Source organism: Pan troglodytes, chromosome 5, assembly GCF_028858775.2.
Source record: "Pan troglodytes isolate AG18354 chromosome 5, NHGRI_mPanTro3-v2.0_pri, whole genome shotgun sequence".
Classification (NCBI taxonomy): Eukaryota; Metazoa; Chordata; class Mammalia; order Primates; family Hominidae; genus Pan; species Pan troglodytes.
The window spans coordinates 123,750,233-123,770,075 of NC_072403.2; the positions used below are offsets into that span (position 1 = coordinate 123,750,233).

A 19,843-nucleotide genomic window follows, 5' to 3' on the forward strand; every position below is an offset into this window, starting at 1 on the left:
TAAAGGGATCATAGTAATCTTCACAGAATTGGAAAAAACTATTTTAAAGTTCATATGGAACCAAAAAAGAGTCTGCATTGCCAAGTCAATCCTAAGCCAAAAGAACAAAGCTGGAGGCATCATGCTACCTGACTTCAAACTATACTACAAGGCTACAGTAACCAAAACAGCATGGTACTGGTACCAAAACAGAGATATAGACCAACGGAACACAACAGAGCCCTCAGAAATAATACCACACATCTACAACCATCTGATCTTTGACAAACCTGACAAAAACAAGAAATGGGGAAAGGATTCCCTATTTAATAAATGGTGCTGGGAAAACTGGCTAGCCATATGTAGAAAGCCGAAACTGGATCCCTTCCTTACACCTTATACAAAAATTAATTCAAGATGGATTAAAGACTTACATGTTAGACCTAAAACCATAAAAACCCTAGAAGAAAACCTAGGCAATACCATTCAGGACACAGGCATGGGTAATGACTTCATGTCTAAAATACCAAAAGCAATGGCAACAAAAGCCAAAATTGACAAATGGGATCTAATTAAACTAAAGAGCTTCTGCACAGCAAAAGAAACTACCATCAGAGTGAATGGGCAACCTACAGAATGGGAGAAAATTTTTGCAATCTACTCATCTGAAAAAGGGCTAATATCCAGAATCTACAAAGAACTCAAACAAATTTACTAGAAAAAAACAACCCCATCAACAAGTGGGCGAAGGATATGAACAGACACTTCTCAAAAGAAGACATTTCTGCAGCCAACAGACACATGAAAAAATGCTCATCATCACTGGCCATCAGAGAAATGCAAATCAAAACCACAATGAGATACCATCTCACACCAGTCAGAATGGTGATCATTAAAAAATCAGGAAACAACAGGTGCTGGAGAGAATGTGGAGAAATAGGAACACTTTTACACTGTTGGTGGGACTGTAAACTAGTTTAACCATTGTGGAAGACACTGTGGCGATTCCTCAAGGATCTAGAACTAGAAATACCATTTGACCCAGCCATCCCATTACTGGGTATATACTCAAAGGATTATAAATCATGCTGCTATAAAGACACATGCACATGTATGTTTATTGTGGCACTATTCACAATAGTAAAGAGTTGGAACCAACCCAAATGTCCATCAATGATAGACTGGATGAAGAAAATGTGGCACATATACACCATGGAATACTATGCAGCCATAAAAAAGGATGAGTTCATGTCCTTTGTAGGGACATGGATGAAGCTGGAAACCATCATTCTCAGCAAACTATCGCAAGGACAAAAAATCAAACACCACATGTTCTCACTTATAGGTGGGAATTGAACAATGAGAACACTTGGACACAGGGCAGGGAACATCACACACCGGGGCCTGTTGTGGGGTGGGGGGAGGGGGGAGGGATAGCATTAGGAGATATACCTAATGTAAATGATGAGTTCATGGGTGCAGCACACCAACATGGCACATGTATACATATGTAACAAACCTGCACGTTGTGCACATGTACGCTAGAACTTAAAGTATTATATATATATATAAAATTAAAAAAATAAAGACAGAGACAATAATCTAAAAAATAAATAATAAATTTAAAAAATAAAAAAAGAAAGAAAGAAAAAGGCAGTAGAGGTAGAGGCTGCAAAGCAGACTGAGAGAGATGAGTGAGAAGTAGAAGGAAATGCAAGAGAGAGTAGAGTCAGAGAGGCGAGGGGAGGACAATGTTGAGAGGGAATGCATGTCAACCACACCACCACTGACTGTCAAAGAGGCAGAGGAGCGTGAGGACCCAAGAAAGGGCTTGTCACACAAGAGAAAGCTCTAATTTCCACATGGCTGCTACAGTGGAACAGCAGCAGTGGAAATACAACTGCAGCAGGGTAAAAACGGGGTGTAAGGGGATGAGCAGTAGGTGCAGATCACATGCCACAGGGCGGCTAACACACAAGTGACGTGAGCTGGTAGCAAGTGAGATTATGTCCCTCTGTGTCTTTCACGTTACCAGATGGGTACAGAAAAATTCTTGTCAATTTTACAAAAATCTACAGTGCATTTGCAGTGACTAACAGTGATTATGAATGGCAACCAACACTTGTGGCCATAGGCTACAGGTGTGGGGACCCACAGGGAACCGAACGGAGGACGCAGAAACCACCTACAGAGGTGGTCACTACACAGCTCCAGCCCCAGCCATGGCTGCTGAGAGGCCATGTTGGCCTTGTGCTGCTAGATCATCCTATTTTTAAAGAAAAGCCATAATCTGCATTTAAAAAAATGTGAAATATCCTGACTTCTAAACACCGGCTCAAATTTTTAGAAAACACTGGACTAGACAAAATATGGGGGCCACCTCAAGCATTAAGGCTTTCTGTAAGTTTGGCATTGAGGAGAAAATGTCAGGCAAAAAATTTTATATATTTTTCCCCCTTTTATAAAGAATGGAAGCTTTTCACATGTTGCTGAGGGCCAAGATCTAAGGGATAAAAACCATCCCCTCTTACTTTTAAAATATCCAATATTTTAAAAAGGACTTTCTCTGCTTTCCTTTAAGATTCTACACACTCGCAGGCTCTGCTAATAAACATTTAATCCAAGCTCTTGTATCATGCTAACATAACAGATCTCAGCTAACTATTACAAGTGTTAAAATATGTGTCTGGGTGGGAAGCCCAAATTAACTGGTCATTTTGAAAAGGAAGCCATGAGGAAGGACAAAACATTCTCACAGAATATATATAAACACTCAAATTGACTTTCAGTTTATCAAATTTCCTGAGGAAAGAAGTTCCCATTTGTAGCTGACGTATATTGTAACAACACACCCAACCATTTCATTAGAATGCTATTTTTAATCAGTTCGGCATACATTATGCCTCAGGAACTGAAAGCAAGGAGTACATAAAGTCATCAGCTGTGGATACAGAATACTCAGAAGTCAAATAACATTTCAAACTGGGCAAATAGCTTAAAAAGCATAGCAACTCTACAAAGGAAAAGTTTCAACTGCTCTTCTGTGAGCACATGGTCTTTAAAAAATCCCCACTGCAAACTTTGGAAAGTTGAAAAACATCTTTTGCAAGATGTGAAGAATGCATTTGGTAATGACTCACTTGTGATAACATCACTGGGTGAGCCACTGCCACAGAATCTATCCTAAGCTCATTTCACTCTGCTCTGGTCTCTTCATAGTCTATTAAGGGGCAACTTGGATGATGGTAAATATTAGTGCCTCTACTTGGAAATGATTTTCCTCCCGAGGTAACTAATACATTCTCAGGCATGTGGAAAAAGAACTCAGGCAAAAGCTCCCTGTATACTAGACTTAACTTTCTCCTGAAATTTAGGAGAAAGCCTTGACACCATCATGGATGAGAGAAATCTATACTGCATCTTGTTAACATCAGATGATGTTGTTGCCCATGACTCTGTACCTTTGTCTATCTATAGTACATTTCTCTCTCTTGCATTCTTCGTTTTCAGGTCACATATAGTTCTCCTCTAACTTATCTTTCTGTGCTCACTCTGTCTCATCTATTTTGCTTTACTTTCCCCCAGTCATTACTCTGAATTTCACTTTTTATTTGCTTAGGTTTGGGTTTAGCTATTTTTCTTCTCTGGTCTCTTATGCCTTCTTTCATTTTCAGACCCTTTCCCCTCCACTACTCACTATTCAAATGAACACTAGCTTTCAGCCAAAGTGTTACCAGGTAGCCACAAAATGAGGTCTTGCACACTTTTACTCCTAAGGTTATCTGAATCAAGTTCACAAATTCATAAACTGAACCAATGCATTTGTCAAAAAGAATCTTTATTTTATTCTGGTGATTAAGGAATTGTTTAAAGTTTTCATTACTTCTGAAAACTCCTCTGAGTTCCCATCTCTGAGCATTGCAGGCATTGCCTCAGATGGTCAGGCCTAACATGAGCACTCCACTAGTTGTAAAACCTGCTAGAAGACTGACAGAGTCAGAAAGCCATTGCCTCTGATGCGTAGGAATGGTGGTCCACAGGCCTTGCTGGGATCTTTTTGGACTGCCGGCAGGGAGGCCTGGACAGCTCTCCATGGTCCCGAACAAGACAAACATTGCAGTGCACAAGCCTTTCGGGGGAGGCACCCTCTTTTCCATGTAGCTACTGTACTTTCAAGATCTTAGCTGAAAACCAATTTAATTGCCTTAATATAAACACCAGACAGCGAGTTTTATTAATTTGGCAACTGAAATAACATAGAGCCTCTGGGATTTATACTCTACAGAGGGTAGCAACATAGGAGACAGAGCACAGTTTTGATAACTATAGAGACCTGGGCTCAAATCCTAGCATTTTCTCTATCACAGGATACCAGGCAAGTTACTAAGCTTCTCTGACTGTGGTTTTTTCATCAGTAAAATGAAGATCTCAATACCTACCACACAGGATTTCTGTGAGCATTAAATTATATAAGGTAAGATAGAAGAATGCCTAGTGCAGTGCAGACACACATGGTCGTGTGAGGGAATGGAAGTTAGTAACACATATTCCCAGGCTTACTCTTCCCAGCTGCTCACGTGCACTCTGGCTTTGCCTTCCTGGTTCTTCCCTTTGCCCTGACCTGTTTGGGGGAGTTCTGTGATGCAGAATCAGGAGGAAAGGTGGGAGAGCAGGTGGGCCACAGTTAGGAAAGGCTTGGGGGCTCATTTGTAAGGGCTGTAACGTGTGAGGAAAGCTGGAGGGAAAAAGAGGGACTTAAAGAAATATTGCTGTAATTCTATATCCCTCTATGGTATTGAGAAAGACAAGTCAAGATGTGCTATTCTGAAATTATTGTCACTAGATTGTATTTCTTTGACTCATATCATTCTGACACTGGATTGGGTGGGTCTGGATACATTAAGAGTTAGAGCGAGTATCTATAATTTCATTACTATTTAAGTATACAACCATGGGAGTAGAAGCAGTAGACAAGCAAGAGAAAAGGCAAAGGGAAAACAACTGAGCTGCCAATCTCATTGAAAAAGGAATACAGGGAGGAGTGAAGAGGCCAGAGGACTGCCAGGTTCCATTACCCATCCCTGATTCACTGGGATTTCTGTGAGTTGCTAGCATTTCGGTGTTTCAGTTTTTTCCCTTGTGAAATGGCAGGGTGGGAGAGCTATAGCATTATGGCACACTAGTTGGCCTTTTCAGAGCTGGTGTGGAGGTATGTTAGCATCTGGGCCTCCCTACTCTGGCTTTTACTGTTCCTTAAGAAGTACGCGTGTGTGCGCTTCTATATATGTGTATATGTGTATGTATGTGTATTTATGCACACACATGAATTCTGGAGCTACCCCTGCACATACCATTAAATCATTTAAAAAGAAAGCCTTCAAAAGGGTAATCTGTTTATCCCTTCTACATTCAAACAAGAATATGCCTGAATCCAAAAACATGAATAATTTCGCTTCCTAAAAAATCTCCAAAGGAGAGATTTATAGCCCCCACTCCCTTAATGACATACTTGATCTTCTAGTAACTCATAATGGAAAAGTTCCTCTTTGTTACATTTTTAAAATTGCACTCTTGCCTGCATTTCCAATTCTCCTTACCACATTATTTTAGTTTTGCATAGGACATATCCCCTTCTAACAATGACAGAATTTACTCATGTATTAATATTTACTGCTTACTGTCTCATCTCTTTTCTCCCAGCTAAAATAAGTGACCTTGTTCACCGATTTAGGCCATGTACCGAAAACAGTGCCTAGCTCATACCAGGGACCCAATAAACATTTGTAATTAGAAGCTGACTTTTTGTTCTGTTTCTTTGATAAAATCACAAACCTACAGAGCTGGAAGGGACCTTAGAAAGGGACCTTTAGAGATGAGAAAATTGAGGCGCTGTGAGGGGAAGCTGCTTGTCTGAAATTTTGCACAGAATTTCCTGAGCCCTTATCAGAGCTCTTTCCAGCTCATCTCAGTGCTTCCACGCAGAACTGTGGTCCTGGAGACAGGGCAAGAGTCGGCCAATGAGAGAGGCTGAATCTGACCTCATTTAGAGCAAGAGAGTCAGAGAGAAGAAGCTGTAACATTTATTTACAGAAAAGTAAAGTCTCATAATAATAATAGTCTATGGATCAGTAGCAGCTTTCATCTAAGGATCTCAGAGAGCTTATGAAATTCTCATCCCACAATGTGAGGTATCATTATCTGTTCTCAGTCAAGTAAATTAAGAAGCTGAGTGTTCTATGGTCTTATTGCAGGCTGGGTCAAAGACTCTTTGGGGCTTTATGTCCTCTCCATAGTTTTTCTCATCCTTAACACCAAGCTGCAACAGCTACAGGAACCTCCCAGTTTACTTTCTTCTAGATGTCCCTAAAACCATTCCGGCTCATGCCCATCTTTAAGCCAGTGTGTAGAGGAACAACACTGGGGATTTGAGGTGTTCAATCATGTAATGCCCCCTTTTGGGTCACCAGCGGCTCAGGCTTCCTGAGCTGGTCCTGGAGAAAAGCTGACCACAGTGACACTGGGGGTATATGACAGCTTTTTGGGGGTAAAAAGAATTATTTTTCTTTCCTCAGTTTACTGCCCATGCCCCCACATACCCTTTCCATCAACTTGGTTGAAAGTTTTACCCACCCACACAATTACAGTGTTCACAATTATTCCTCAGCTATTTAAGAACCACATTAAAGACCAATTAGATTGAGTCAACACAACAAGCCCTGCTGAGAAGCCCATTTAGATTTTGACTAAGGGTACTCTTTCTTCTTGGGGGAGATGGGGGAAACGGTGGATTCTGAAATCTGACACTTCTCATCATAAAGCTTTCCCCAGGCCCCTAACTGCACAGAGGCAGGCAGGCTTGCCCTCCTTACTCTCTTGGCCAGTAAAGATGCTGTCCAACCAGTGCAGTCCTAAACAACCTCAGCACCACAATGGCTGCTTCACTCCGTGTCAAGTTGACAGTGTTGTTCTGGAGTAGCGGAGGAACCCTGGTTACAGTTGACTGTGTACCCTGAGAACTTCCTCCTCTTCTGCAGCTCCTGGGACTGCACTGTTGACCTTGTCCTTGGGCTGGAAACTTAATGGCCAAATTCCCCAGCCGGCATCCTGAGGTTTCTGGCCCCTTGGAGCAAGCAGAAATTGCTTACTGAGCTCAGGATTCCCCAAAGTGTTTTCTGAAAAACCCATGCTCTGTGGGATACCCAAAGGTGTGATGTGGAAAAAGAACTTTGTGATCAAACAAGTTTATGAACTGAGTATAAAAATATGTTAAACAACAGTAGTTCCTTAAAAAATTAAAAATAAAATTACCATAGGATCCAGCAATTCTACTTCTGGGTATCTAGTTGAAGAATTGAAAACGGGGTCTCCAAAAGATATTTGTACGTCCATGTTCATAGCAACACTATTCACAATAGCCAAAAGGCAGAAGCAACCCAAGTGTCCACTGATGGATGAATGCAAACAAAATATGGTCTATACATACAATGGAATATTATTCAGCCTTAAAAAGGAAGGAAATTTTGACACACGCTACAACATAGATTAACCTGGAGGACATTATGCTAAATGAAATCAGCCAGTTGTAGGACACATTCTATATGATCCACTTACATGAGGTACCTAGAGGAGTCGAATTTATACAGACAAAAAGTAGAATGGTGGTTGCCAGGGGCTAGGGGAATGGCAGAATCTGGAGTTGTTGTTTAAGAGGTATGGATTTTAAGTTTTCCAAGATGTAGTCATGACTGGTTGCACAGCAATGTGAATACACTTAACACAACTGAATTGTACACTTTAAAATGGTTAATATGGTAAATTTTAGTGGCGTGTGTTTTACCACAATTAAAAAAACAACACATTAAACAGTCTTTGCAGTAGGACTTCTCAGAGCCTTTAAATGTTAATGTGCACAGGGAATTCCCAAGAGGGGGATATAACAAGCAGCTCTTCCCAGCTTATCTGGCCACAGAATCCATTTTCCACACATCTCCTGGGACCAATGTGCTTCAGAACATGCTTTATGAAATGAGCTACTAAATGGAAAACTGTTAGAAAACATGAAATCCTATTTTTTACATTTACATAGAAGCAGGCGAGATTCCAGAGCCTGAAGTCAGATTTTCAAAACAGTCTTAACTCACCATCATCCTCTCATAGAGGAGAATCAGATTCTATCCTCAACTGTGTCACTCATCAGCAGGGTGGTCTTGAACAAGTAGTACTCTCCCCGGGCCTCTGATTTCTCACCTGATGTGTGGGAAAAATACCTGCTCAACCTATCTCACCGGTCTGTAGTAAAATCTAATTAGAAACATTTGTAAAAGAACCTGAAAAGTACCAAGGGCTATTCAAAATGTAGAATAATTAGTAAGTATGTACTAATGCTTATTAAGGTGCAGCAGACAAGGAAGAGAGCCAAGGTCTCTCACATTAGGAGCTCAGATTGTTAAGCACAGAACAGACACCAATAAGCACAGAAATGAAAGAAAGGAAAAGAACCATAGACTGAGCACTTCCAGTAGAGCAAAAACAGGGAGACTGGGAGAATGGAAGTCAGAAAACATAGGTTGAGAAGCTGATTTTACTGCTGTCTGACCTTAGACAAGTTATTTAGCTTCCCTGACTTGCGGCTTGTTCAGCTGTCGGATGATGTAGTTGGAAGAGATAACCTCAAAGGTCACTTCCAGCTCCATTAAGTCTATGAAATACTGCAATAGACATGCCATGGATACATGCATGATTCCTTCATCAGATGCTTAAGGGCCTACCCTGTGCCTGGCTTGGTGCTAGGATGTGGAGAAGAACAGATCACTGTCTCCATGCTCCTTGTTGAATAAAGCAGGAGCCTCTGGCCTCCAGACCAGCTAGCCTCAGAAGATGAGGCTGCTCACATGGGGATGTCAGGGACTCATTTCCTTTGTAGTATTCTCCTGGTCCTCCACCCCCATAATTTTTTTAAAAAGTGTTTCTAAAGTATCTTTATTGAACTACTGACTCAATGGAGCCAGACAGATGGTATGGAAAAGTTGCTAGGTGAAGAGAAGTGCAAGCCTCCACAGAAATAAGGCTGCCAAGACGTGGGGACCCATCTTCCTGCAGAGCCCAGTGACTTAACACACAGAAAATGTGAGATGCCCAACGATGGCTTGTTGACAGACTAATGATCTTAGAGGCGCAGAGTGTCAGCAGTACAGGAAGATGGGATAAGAGTGGTTTCAGACAGATATGCAAGGAACCTGGAAAAATAGTTTCTGGCAGAAATGGGAGTAGGAGAGCCAGCTCCCACAGTGAATAAATTGGCAATTTAAAATTTGCTGTGTCCAGTGATAGAGAACCACTGAAGGTGGCCAAGGAGGTGAGAGCAAGGTAAAGTGTGTGCCTGCGTGTGGCAGACCACATACAAGGGAAGACTGAGTTAGAAAGTGCGGTAGCACAGTGCTGGGAGAGAGAGTCCAGGGGCAAGATGACTGGGAGAGTTTAAAGGACAGATGTTTTAAGGCTTGCACTGTGGTGGTGTGGACAAATAACAGAAGGGACAAAAGTGGTAGCTTTGCTGAAAGAACACAGAATAAAAAGTTATCAATATACTAGATGCATGGAGTTAAGAAAGCATGCTTGTTCCAAGGGAACTGTCTATAAATTCTCCGGGAGATAGGGCAGAGGGAGAAGTTTATGACAACCTATAATATTAGTAACTGAGGAAATAAGGGGATGAGCTGGAAATCAATGGTAGTGAAAAAGGGATCTCTGTTTCTGTCACATTTAGACTGAATTGGTAAAATGAAGATATTGAGTAAAAATGTCCTATGCAGAGAAGGTATATATAAAGATGGATTTGTAGACATTGTAGACACTGTAGACATGGGCATGGGAGAGACTAGGCAAGGGGGTGGAAGTGCAAAACAGAAGGGGGGCTATTTGTGTAATCCACACATATCTTTGGGTCCTTGAATAGGCATGCAGGGGTCTCAATCAAGACCTCCTGAAATATCATTCTGTATCAGTGTGCGTATACATGTACAGGTTTCTGTGGGGGAAGATTTCTAGCTTTCATCTGATCCTCAAAAGGCCCCCAAATAGTGATTTCGTTGGCATTAAAATCCTCAACACTTGATGGAAAGTTTCTCTCCTATCTGCTTGATAAATGTGCCATGTTAGAGCACTTTAAGAATAATGCACTAAATCTGTATTCATTAACAAATTTAAGAACCAAAGAATAACTATTACTATTCTATCATCTTGTTAAAATTAAGGTACAAAATTTGGTATAATAATCCAAAGACTCCGATTGACATTGGCAAACATACTTAACTCAAATATTTTACATGTAAAATGTTAAAAGCATATTTTAAAACCTTGCAAGTATAGGTTCCTCGCAAAAAGCTTAATATGTATAGGATTTCTTTAGCACAAGGGTACCTGGCTCTGCAATATTCACAAATCTGTAATATTCAAGGACCTTGCCAAAAACAGTTGTTGAAGCTACTTCTAACAGTCGTGACCCTCCCTCTCAAAAGGATGTTATCAAGTAGACTGTGCAGTAATGACTATAAATATGTGACATGCTTATGTTACTATAAATAAATGTTGCACATTCTCACAACCCATTTAATTACTGTTCACCTAAAGCTACGCAATTAACAAAACTGTCTGAATTCTGAAAATGAGGAAAGCCCTCCTGTCTCTCTTAGGTAGTTTTACAATCCTAACAATAGACTTAATGAAGCCTTTTAAAAGAAGGATGATTACATTAAAATGATTGGGGCATGTAAAAATTCATTACATACATCCTCCTGGTGTCTGATAGATTAAATGCCTCATCACACCCTAGAGAGAGGGAGGAAGAAAGAATAAAGAATAATACAACTGTCTGAGTGAATATCTTATACCTGAGATTGAATCTGGCCCCCATCCGTCACTCAGGACTACATGCTACACCCAAAGTTTGAGGAAAACATGCTTGGTAAATTATCAGGTAAATTATGAAATGGCCCTAGGAGTGCTGCTTGTTGAATATCAATTGACATTATAATCCATACATTAATGATGGTAAACAACAATTATGCAAGTTGATATAACTTTTTCCCTTGGAAAACTGATAAGGGATACAAAACCAAAGTATAGTCCCTGGGGAGTTTTCTGGGACTGTTAGCATCCATTACACAAGTGCTTCCAGGGATAGCGCCGAAGGACTGGATTGTGTTAAATTCATTCCTAGATATTTCATATTTTTCTGTTACTACTGCAAACAGAATTGTTTCCTTCACTTGATTTTCCAGCTATTAGCTGCTAATATACAGAAATGCAATTGATTTGTCTATTGACCTTCTATCCTGTGACTTTATTAAATTTACTTTTTAGTACCTTCTAGTATTTGCTTTATACGTTCCTTAGGATTCCTCTACATAAACTGTCATATTGCCTGTGAATAGAGACAGCTTTACTTCTTCCTATCCAATCTTCACATTCTGCATGTGATTTGGTATACTGCTTTTTTTTCTATTTAACAACCTTAAACATTTGTCCAACTTATTTAGCAATTTTGATCATCATCATTTTAATTAATATATAATATTCAATTTAATAGACGTATCAGTTTACATAATTAAATCTCAAATGGGGAACATTGAGGTTTTTTCCATTTTTTTTGGCCAAAAACAACATTTCCAAATTATTTCCAGAATACCATGCTGCCTTCTCAAATATGTACTGTCACCATCAAAGTTTCAAATAGACAATACTAGTCAATATATAATAAAAAACTCTGACAGAAATATTTTGAAAATGCCACCATCACTAATCTTTCTGGCCTGGAATCAAGTAAATCTGATGAATGCTATTAATGAAGGGTGACCCAGAAATAACAAGTTAAAAAAAGCTGCACTTCTGAGACTCCAGAGAACATGTGCTTTTAATGGTTTAATGCTCTACTTTCAGTTTCGTAGGAATGCTAACAAAATAAGTCAGGCTTACTAAAATCTAGATTTGAAAGAATGGAAATGTTTAAAAACAAAACAAATCCCACCAGTTTTACATATCAGAGTGGTTAGAACTTACAAATGAAGCCAATATGCTCACCAGGGACTATTCCTATTTCACACTTAATCTACTATTTAAAATATCATGGACCCATTTTTCTCAGGTCAAGTGAATGAGCAACCACAGGAAAGCTCTGTGTTCTCATCAAAGAAACCTACAAAGTAAAAGAGACAGTAACATCAAATCCAGTGTAAGTTTACTGAATTTATAAGACACAAAGCATGGCTGTCAGAAAAATCACTTGTGTTTTGGGGAAAGTAATCTCCAAAATATCTGTGTGCCTCTGCGTAGATATCTGTTTTAAAAGCTTTATTAGGATCCATGCCACCATCAGTTTGATGTAGAAACGGCACATTTACATGCTTGGCAGCATTTACTACTCAGAGCCCTGGAGATTATTGCTGATCAGGGAAAACTGAGTGAAAACAGAGAGAAACGGGTGTTTCCATACCCGTAGATACCAAGATGGAATCTACTCCCTGATGACAATGTGACCCACAGTCCACACAAGCTAACCTTTCATGCTTTCCATAATGGCTGTTTAAAATCTACACCCTTCTCTTCACTTCCCCAGCTCTCCACACTTCCTTTCTTTCCTTTGTACTTGCCCTTGCCTTAAAAGTTAATGTTTTTTCGTGCGAATGTCAAGTGGTACAACCACTTTGGAAAACAATTTGCTATTATTCAGCAAAGTGGATGGTGCACACACTCTAAGACCCAGAAATTCTTCCCTTAGGCACCCATTCTAGAAAAACTGCAGCAGGATGCACATTCAAGAATGTTCATAGCACACTATTTAAATAGCAAAACTGGAAATGTCCCAACTGTCCTTGAGAGAAGGGATAAAGTGGTCTTCCACTCATACAATGAGTGGACCAGACAGCAGTGAAGATAAATAAATTTGATGCATGATGCTTCATGCATCAGTAGGAATGAATCTTAAAAATGTTGAATGAATCTTAACAAATGTTGATGGAAATAAGCAAATGGTAGAAGACCATTTATATATAGTCCCAAGGTAAATAAAAGTTAGCAATAAATTGTTTAGGGAAACAAACTTACAGAGAAAAGCAAGGAAATGATAAACATGAAATTTAGAATAGTGGTTCCATTGAAGGAGAAGGGTGTGGAGAGTGAACTCACAGGGGCTTCCAAGCTGCAGGATGAGTAAGAGGGTTGTTTATTTCTCTCTCACACACACACAATGTAGATGTGTGAGTGAGTGTGGATACACATACGCACACCTATTCCTTTGTATGCCTCATATTAAAAAAAATTCTTATGTTACCCTGAGCCCTGGGCCCACCTTCCTCAGTGCCTCCTTCCCAGTACTCTGACCCTCTGTAGGGCCTTGGGCTTGGACTTGTCTTAGGTGGAGCACTTGCTCCTTCTGCCTCCCAGCTCCAATCAAACAGAAGACTCAACATTGACGACCTCTGTTCTCTACAAGGACTCACCTGCATTTATCCAGGCTACTGCTGATGGGAAGGTAAAACCCAGCAGGGATGTACAGAAGGTGGTGCCAACCTTGCTGCAAGGGAACGTGCAAGGAGTGCCCATTTCTAATCTGTCTGCCCAGAGTGCAGACACCTCTTGCTGAGTTGTACTCAGGAGCTGCAGGCGGCAGTGCTGGCCTAGGTCTCCCACCCACAAGCCAACCCCAGGGTTGCCTCCTGTTCACAAAAGTTTATCAGTTGTATTACTGCTGCCCCAATTACTACTGAGTGGTACCTCACTACTACTGACTTCCCCAAACCACCCCTTCTTCCTTCCTCATTCCTATAGAATAATCCCAGACCTACCCATCTCTCAGACACCCAGACTCTCAACTTGGCATAATTCTCCACCTTCCCCTATCCCCATTTTAAGAGTAAACTCAGAGTTTATTTTTCTGCTTCACCCACAGTTAGGAGTTTCTGGTCTTGGTATCATGGCCTGAATTTAGACAAAATAGGAATTTTTATTGGATTTATTCTATTTCAGGAATGTTTATTCTAAAAGCTTTTCTTATTTCCTACTCAAAAATTAAAATTGGTAAGTTAATTCAAAGGCAAGTGAATTCAGCTGTTTTTTCATTTCAATTTTTCTCCCCTATTTAGTAGATTACCTATAACAACCAGAGAAACTGTAACTACTGTCCTAAAGATCTGAGTCTAGGTAATTTGATTTTTCTTAAAAAATGTTTCACACCATCTGCATTGTAACATGAAAACAAAATAGCAAATCTCCATTTTCACTTTAATGACCCTATTTTCATTTGATCACTGAAATACTAAAGTGATACTAAAGTGAAGGATTGTTAGGAATAATGCTCAAAATCCTAAGGAAACTGAACACTCGAACAAAGAATTCTTAGCAAAGCAATTTTACTTCTGCGCAGAGGGGTGCCTCCTTGGCCAGTCGCCATGAGAACACACCTGAACAAAGGGTCATGAGAGCCTTTATTCCTGAAGCAAGTCCTGCCCCTGTACCCTTTCTCCATTGGCCGGGGTCGGTTCATACAATCTAAACTAATCCCAGTTGGCTAAACATTTGATTTTTTTTTAGATAAGGTGGGCACGTAAAAGAAAGTGGAGGGGAAGGGGAAGGGGTGTCTGTAATGAGCTAGAAAGTTAGTCCTCTTCCCAAATAAGGAAAGGAATGTGAGCTGGTACTGATAACGCCTGGTACTGTGGCGTGCCTGGGCATCTAACAAAGGCAAAAAGGGAAAAAGGAGAAAAAGCAGAAAAGTGTGTGGGGGGAGTGGTTCTATGAATTAAAGAACAAAAGATTGATCAGATTATTGGAAGAGAAACCTCATCATATCCCACAGGATGAATGTGAAAAACAAAAACAAGAAAAGTAAGGACAGGTTTCTGCAGGTGGTGGCATACTGTAAAGCAAACTTGGGCTCCACGAGGAGCAAGACACTGGTACAGTTAAAGGGCCAGGCTGAATGGATACCCTCCATGCAGGATTCTGAGTTCAGCAAGAAACAGAGAAACTGAAAGACAACTCTGAAATGCCAGGTGAGTGAAGGTGATTCCAAAGTGAAAGGTGACAAGAACTGGTCTCAGGGACCTGGTTGTGAGGAAAGAGAAAACACAGTAGGCCTTCAGAGAAAGGCATCTGAGGTGGCCAATTCCTCCAATGTGGGTGAAGAACGCTCTCAATGATCATAGGAGATGGTGATATGACGGAAAATATGAAAACCTGTCATTCACTATCTCGAATCTCAGCTGAGATATGGAGTGATACTCATGGGTTAAACATCCAGTGAATGATGGTTGCCTAATATTTACATGCAAATAGGCCTCAGATATTAACTGATTTGGGCTTTAGCCCCCAAAAGAAAAATTTTTAAATTATATTTCCAACAACAACAACAACAAAACAAATGCTAGGCTGTGCGCGGTGGTTCATGTCTGTAATCTCAGATCTTTCGAAGGTCGAGGTGGGAGGAAGAATTGAGCCCAGGAGTTCAAGACCAGCCTGGGCAACATAGGGAGACACTGTTTCTACAAAAATAATAAAAAATATTAGCCAGGCCCTGTAGCAGGCACCTGTAGTCCCAGCTGCTAGGGAGGCTGAGGTGGGAGGATCGCCCAGGAGGTTGAGGCTGCAGTGAACCGTGACTGTGTCACTGCACTCCAGCCTGGTTGACAAAATGAGATCGTGTCTCAAAAAAGAAACAAAGAAAAACAACAAATGCTTTTTTCTGAACGGACACATTTTGCTCTGTTGGTTCTGAAATGAGCCAAGAACATTATATAGTATTTGTTGTTGTTATTAAACAGTATCGTCTAGAAAACACAGAAGCCTAATTATATTTTCTTGGCCACTGTAAAAATGGAATACTGTAAAGATATATGATTGGCTAGTTAGCCAATATTTATTAATACCAAATATAAGAAAACAGAATAAATATTATGGTAACTGTCAAAAGTTTTTTGTCCTACCCGTTCATGGGCCATATATAAAAAAAACACTCCTGACACTTTACCAGTGAGGCCTTCCCACACCTAGCACCTCACTGCGGTCACCATAACGACTTCTAAACTTTACAAGTGGGTTTTATAAGTTATTTTATTTTCAATACCTAAGGGCTGTTTAAACTTTTTGCCATTATCAAATTTACTTTTTTGCGGTAAGCGGCACTTTGATGTACATCAAACTCTCTTGTAAAAGAAAAAAATGTTTTTTCCCTCATCTGGTAACAGTAGAATGGGGAAAGTGGCAGGTACTTCAGTTTTGCTTTTTTTTTAAATTACGTTTCCCCCACTCCTACTCTTTAGAATATTCTAAAGATGGACAAAATCCTCCCCCGACACAAAGGTTTTGTCTTCAATTACCGTAGCATTATCTATGTTGACACACAGCAACAGAAAAAACAATACGGACAGGTGCCTTCCCTCTTGCCATTCTTCTACCCTGTGTATGAATCCACTCGACGTCAAAGTTGGGAGTTAGTCCATCCATGGCCAGTACTGACCAAAGAAAGGGGGTACAACAAGTAGAAGTTGGTAAATGATGATGATTTTCTCCCCTCACTGGCATCTCTTCATCTAACTCCTGTTGGGGATTTCACGGCACTTTGTGCCTCCACTTCAGACACTCTTCACAGTTGCACCTTACTCTTGATGACTGTCAGCTTCTCCCGTGCCCTAGCTCTTTGGTGAGACAGTCAGGACTTCCTCAAGCCCCTGAGGCTCACATACTTTCCACCACACGACGCTGCCTCATGTTCCACCCTGAAACCATCTCACTTTCTCATGGCAGCCTTATTTGGAGGGACTATGCAAATGCACAAATTGCTGTTTTATCCCTTCTGTTATCATCACTGATCCACGCAGCATCTCACTTTCTTTCACTTTACACTCTGACTGTATTCAGTACTGACACATTTCACAACTTAATGAACACCCCTAGATCTTCCGAGAAGCCATCACGCTCACCCAACAGTGGGAGCTGCTCTCCACAGACCACACATACCCACAAAGGAGGATCAGTCTTTAGTAGAGGTGAACGCTTAACCCTCATTACCCTAGTAAGATTAGTACTCCTCATCTGAATGCAAGATTCCAGTCCCTCCTTTAAAAAAATCACCCATGGGCTAATATTTGGGTATGTTACAGGAAGTGGGACTCAAGATTTAAACCTACTAACATCAATGAGGACATCCAGGGACCTCTCCACTCAAAGTAGTGACTGACTAAGCACCCTACCAACTTTCCCTTCCCATGGTACTGCTCCATCTCAGGGCAGTTTCACAAGACTATTATGACAGATCACAAATGCAGAATACCTTGATGTCAGCAACGCACCTGATAGTCACTCAAAAACATATCTAAGCAAGATGGGAAACCCTGGTCCAAGTGATAATTCACTTTAGTGGCCTCAGTGACTGAATGGCCATACCCAAAGACACTAACATCACGGAAGAACAACACTGACCTGGAGAGAGGTCCTTGGAACAGGGCTTTGCACATTTGTCCCTGGTCAATGTTTTCATCAAGATGTGCTTATAGCAGTCACAAATAATTCACAGTTGAAAGGAGATAGTTAATTAATTGGACGACAGAATAGAGATTTTAAAAGACTTAAATAGGTTAGAATGACAGCCACAACTGACCAAAAGAACACCATCTTCCTCTCCAAATTAACAGATAAAATCTTGCTTTCAATTGTAAATAATCTATGGTATGTGTGGATAGGATGGTGTTATCACTTACCTCACGTTCAGTTGTTTACTGAATGGAAACAACTCATCCTGTTTACAAGTTCTGCCAGTGATCCTGTCTCCAGACTCTGGGTGGGTATGGCTTTCAGCCACAGACATTCAGAATCATATCAAGTTTACGATTCTGACTTCAGACCGGGGCTTCCTTTTACTCTGGGCTCAAGTGTCTGTCTTGGGACCTACCTCATTTCAGTAGTTGACTCTATAACTCATTCTTTTGGACTCAGCTCTTTGCATTAGCTTCTGAACTGAAGTCCCTGCACATCTGCATGCCTCTCATCTGGCTCTATGACATGCCCAGCCATACATTTCTGCTGCCAAACTTCTGTCCATCTAGACAGCCACCTATAGAAGAGTTTCCTCTGTACTATGTCTTACCAGATTATCCAAACTGCCTTCTGTTTACTCTGCTGCTGGTACCATTCCCATGAGCATGCCCCAGCTCATGATCTGTTTGTTCTCTAGATCCCTATCTGGTCTATATTCTGGATCCCAAGCTATACCATCCAGCTACTGAAAGAAATCCAGATCTTCTATGTAGCATGGGGAAAGGAGATGAGTTTAAAGCAATTCATACTTAAGAAGTCCTAAGGACTTTTATCACACATAAGCTCAATGCAAGCTGAAGATATGATAAAGTGACTCGATGAGAGATGTAATCAGTATAGCCTATACTGATGCAGAAAATGTGCATCTAAGGAGACCTGATAGTAACCTCTTACTCTACACTGGTCAAACCATCTTGTAAGTACTGTGTTCATGTCCAAGAGCCATGTTTTCAAAAAGACAGTGATATAAAGGCAATGTATCCAGGAGGAAGTGACCAGAATGACGGGATTCCTGACACCAGCTAATGCAAGAAAGTTATAAGAACTAGGGCTCTTGGACTAGGAAAAAAGGATTTTTCAGGGGTTGGGTTTTCAGGTACTGAAGGGCTCTCAAATGAAAGATGACCTAGAGGCTTGTATCACCAGAGACAGCTTGGGGGTCTGCAGGAACAAAGCGGAAGGGGTGGGCTAGCGTAATAAGTGCTTGTCCCATCTCTGCTCCAGACTCGGGTGACCCTACATCTCTAGCCCCAGTTTCCCCCAAAGACTGAGAGGGTATGATTTCCAAGGCCTCTTCCCAGCTTTAAGAGCCCATAATTCCTCTTCTTTACATAAACCTCAATCTGAGAAAGAAGACAGGCATGGCCTTGCCCGCTCTGGGGACTGGAGAAGAGACTAGTTCTTAGATCTTCCAAGTGGCCCCTTCTAAGAAAATTAAACTGACTGAAGTAATGAGTGAAACAAGGGGTTGCAAGCTTTATGTTTTGATAAATGAAAATTACAGAAATTCCCAAATTGAGGTATGTTAGGCAGAAAATGCCCCCCCAAAGGTATTCACTTCCTAATCCCTGTAACCTGCAAATATTACCTTATATGGCAAAGATGTGATAAAGTTAAGGATTTGAGAGGAAGAGCTTATTCTGGATTATGCAGCAGGCTCTAAAAGCCATCCCAGGTATCCTTATAAGAGGGCTGCAGAGGAAGACACACAGAGGAGAAGGCAATGTGAGGGCAGAGGCAGAGACTGGAGTGATGTGGCCACAAGTCAAGAACACTTGCAGCCACTAGAAGCTGGAAAGACAGGAAACAGATTCTCTCCATCTCTGAAGGTATCGTGGCCCTGCTGACACCTTGCTATTGGACTTCTGACCTCTTAAAACTGTGGGGGAATAAATCTCTGTTGTTTTTAGCCATCAAGTTTGTGGTAATTTGTGACAGCAGGCACAGCAAGCTAACAAAGAAGGTTTTCTGCTTAAATAAAATTTTGTTGTGGGCTAAAAGTGGGCAGTAATAACCTTTTAAAGGAAAAGCTTAAATTTTTATGTATTTTTATGGCCTATACAACACCACTCTGAGAAAACTGCAGCTCTGCTCTTAAAAGTATTTAGGGGCACTGACAAAAGCACCTTTTCAGCCATTCTTCACACATATTTTATTAATAATCTTTCCTTCACATGCAATTTCAGCAGATAATAAGTCTATGCAAGGCAGACAACCAAATGATTCCAACTTCTACACAGCAGGCCTGGCTGCAGTGAAACAAATTATGCAGTATCTC

The 19,843-nt window shown here is 40.8% G+C and overlaps 1 protein-coding gene across 6 annotated transcripts in view; it reads right to left on the reverse strand.

Annotated features, from left to right (window-relative positions):
• The window catches only part of FYN (FYN proto-oncogene, Src family tyrosine kinase), a 214,377-nt gene that overhangs the window by 160,247 nt on the left and 34,287 nt on the right, over positions 1 to 19,843 (reverse strand). The gene's annotated exons all lie outside the window — the stretch shown is intronic.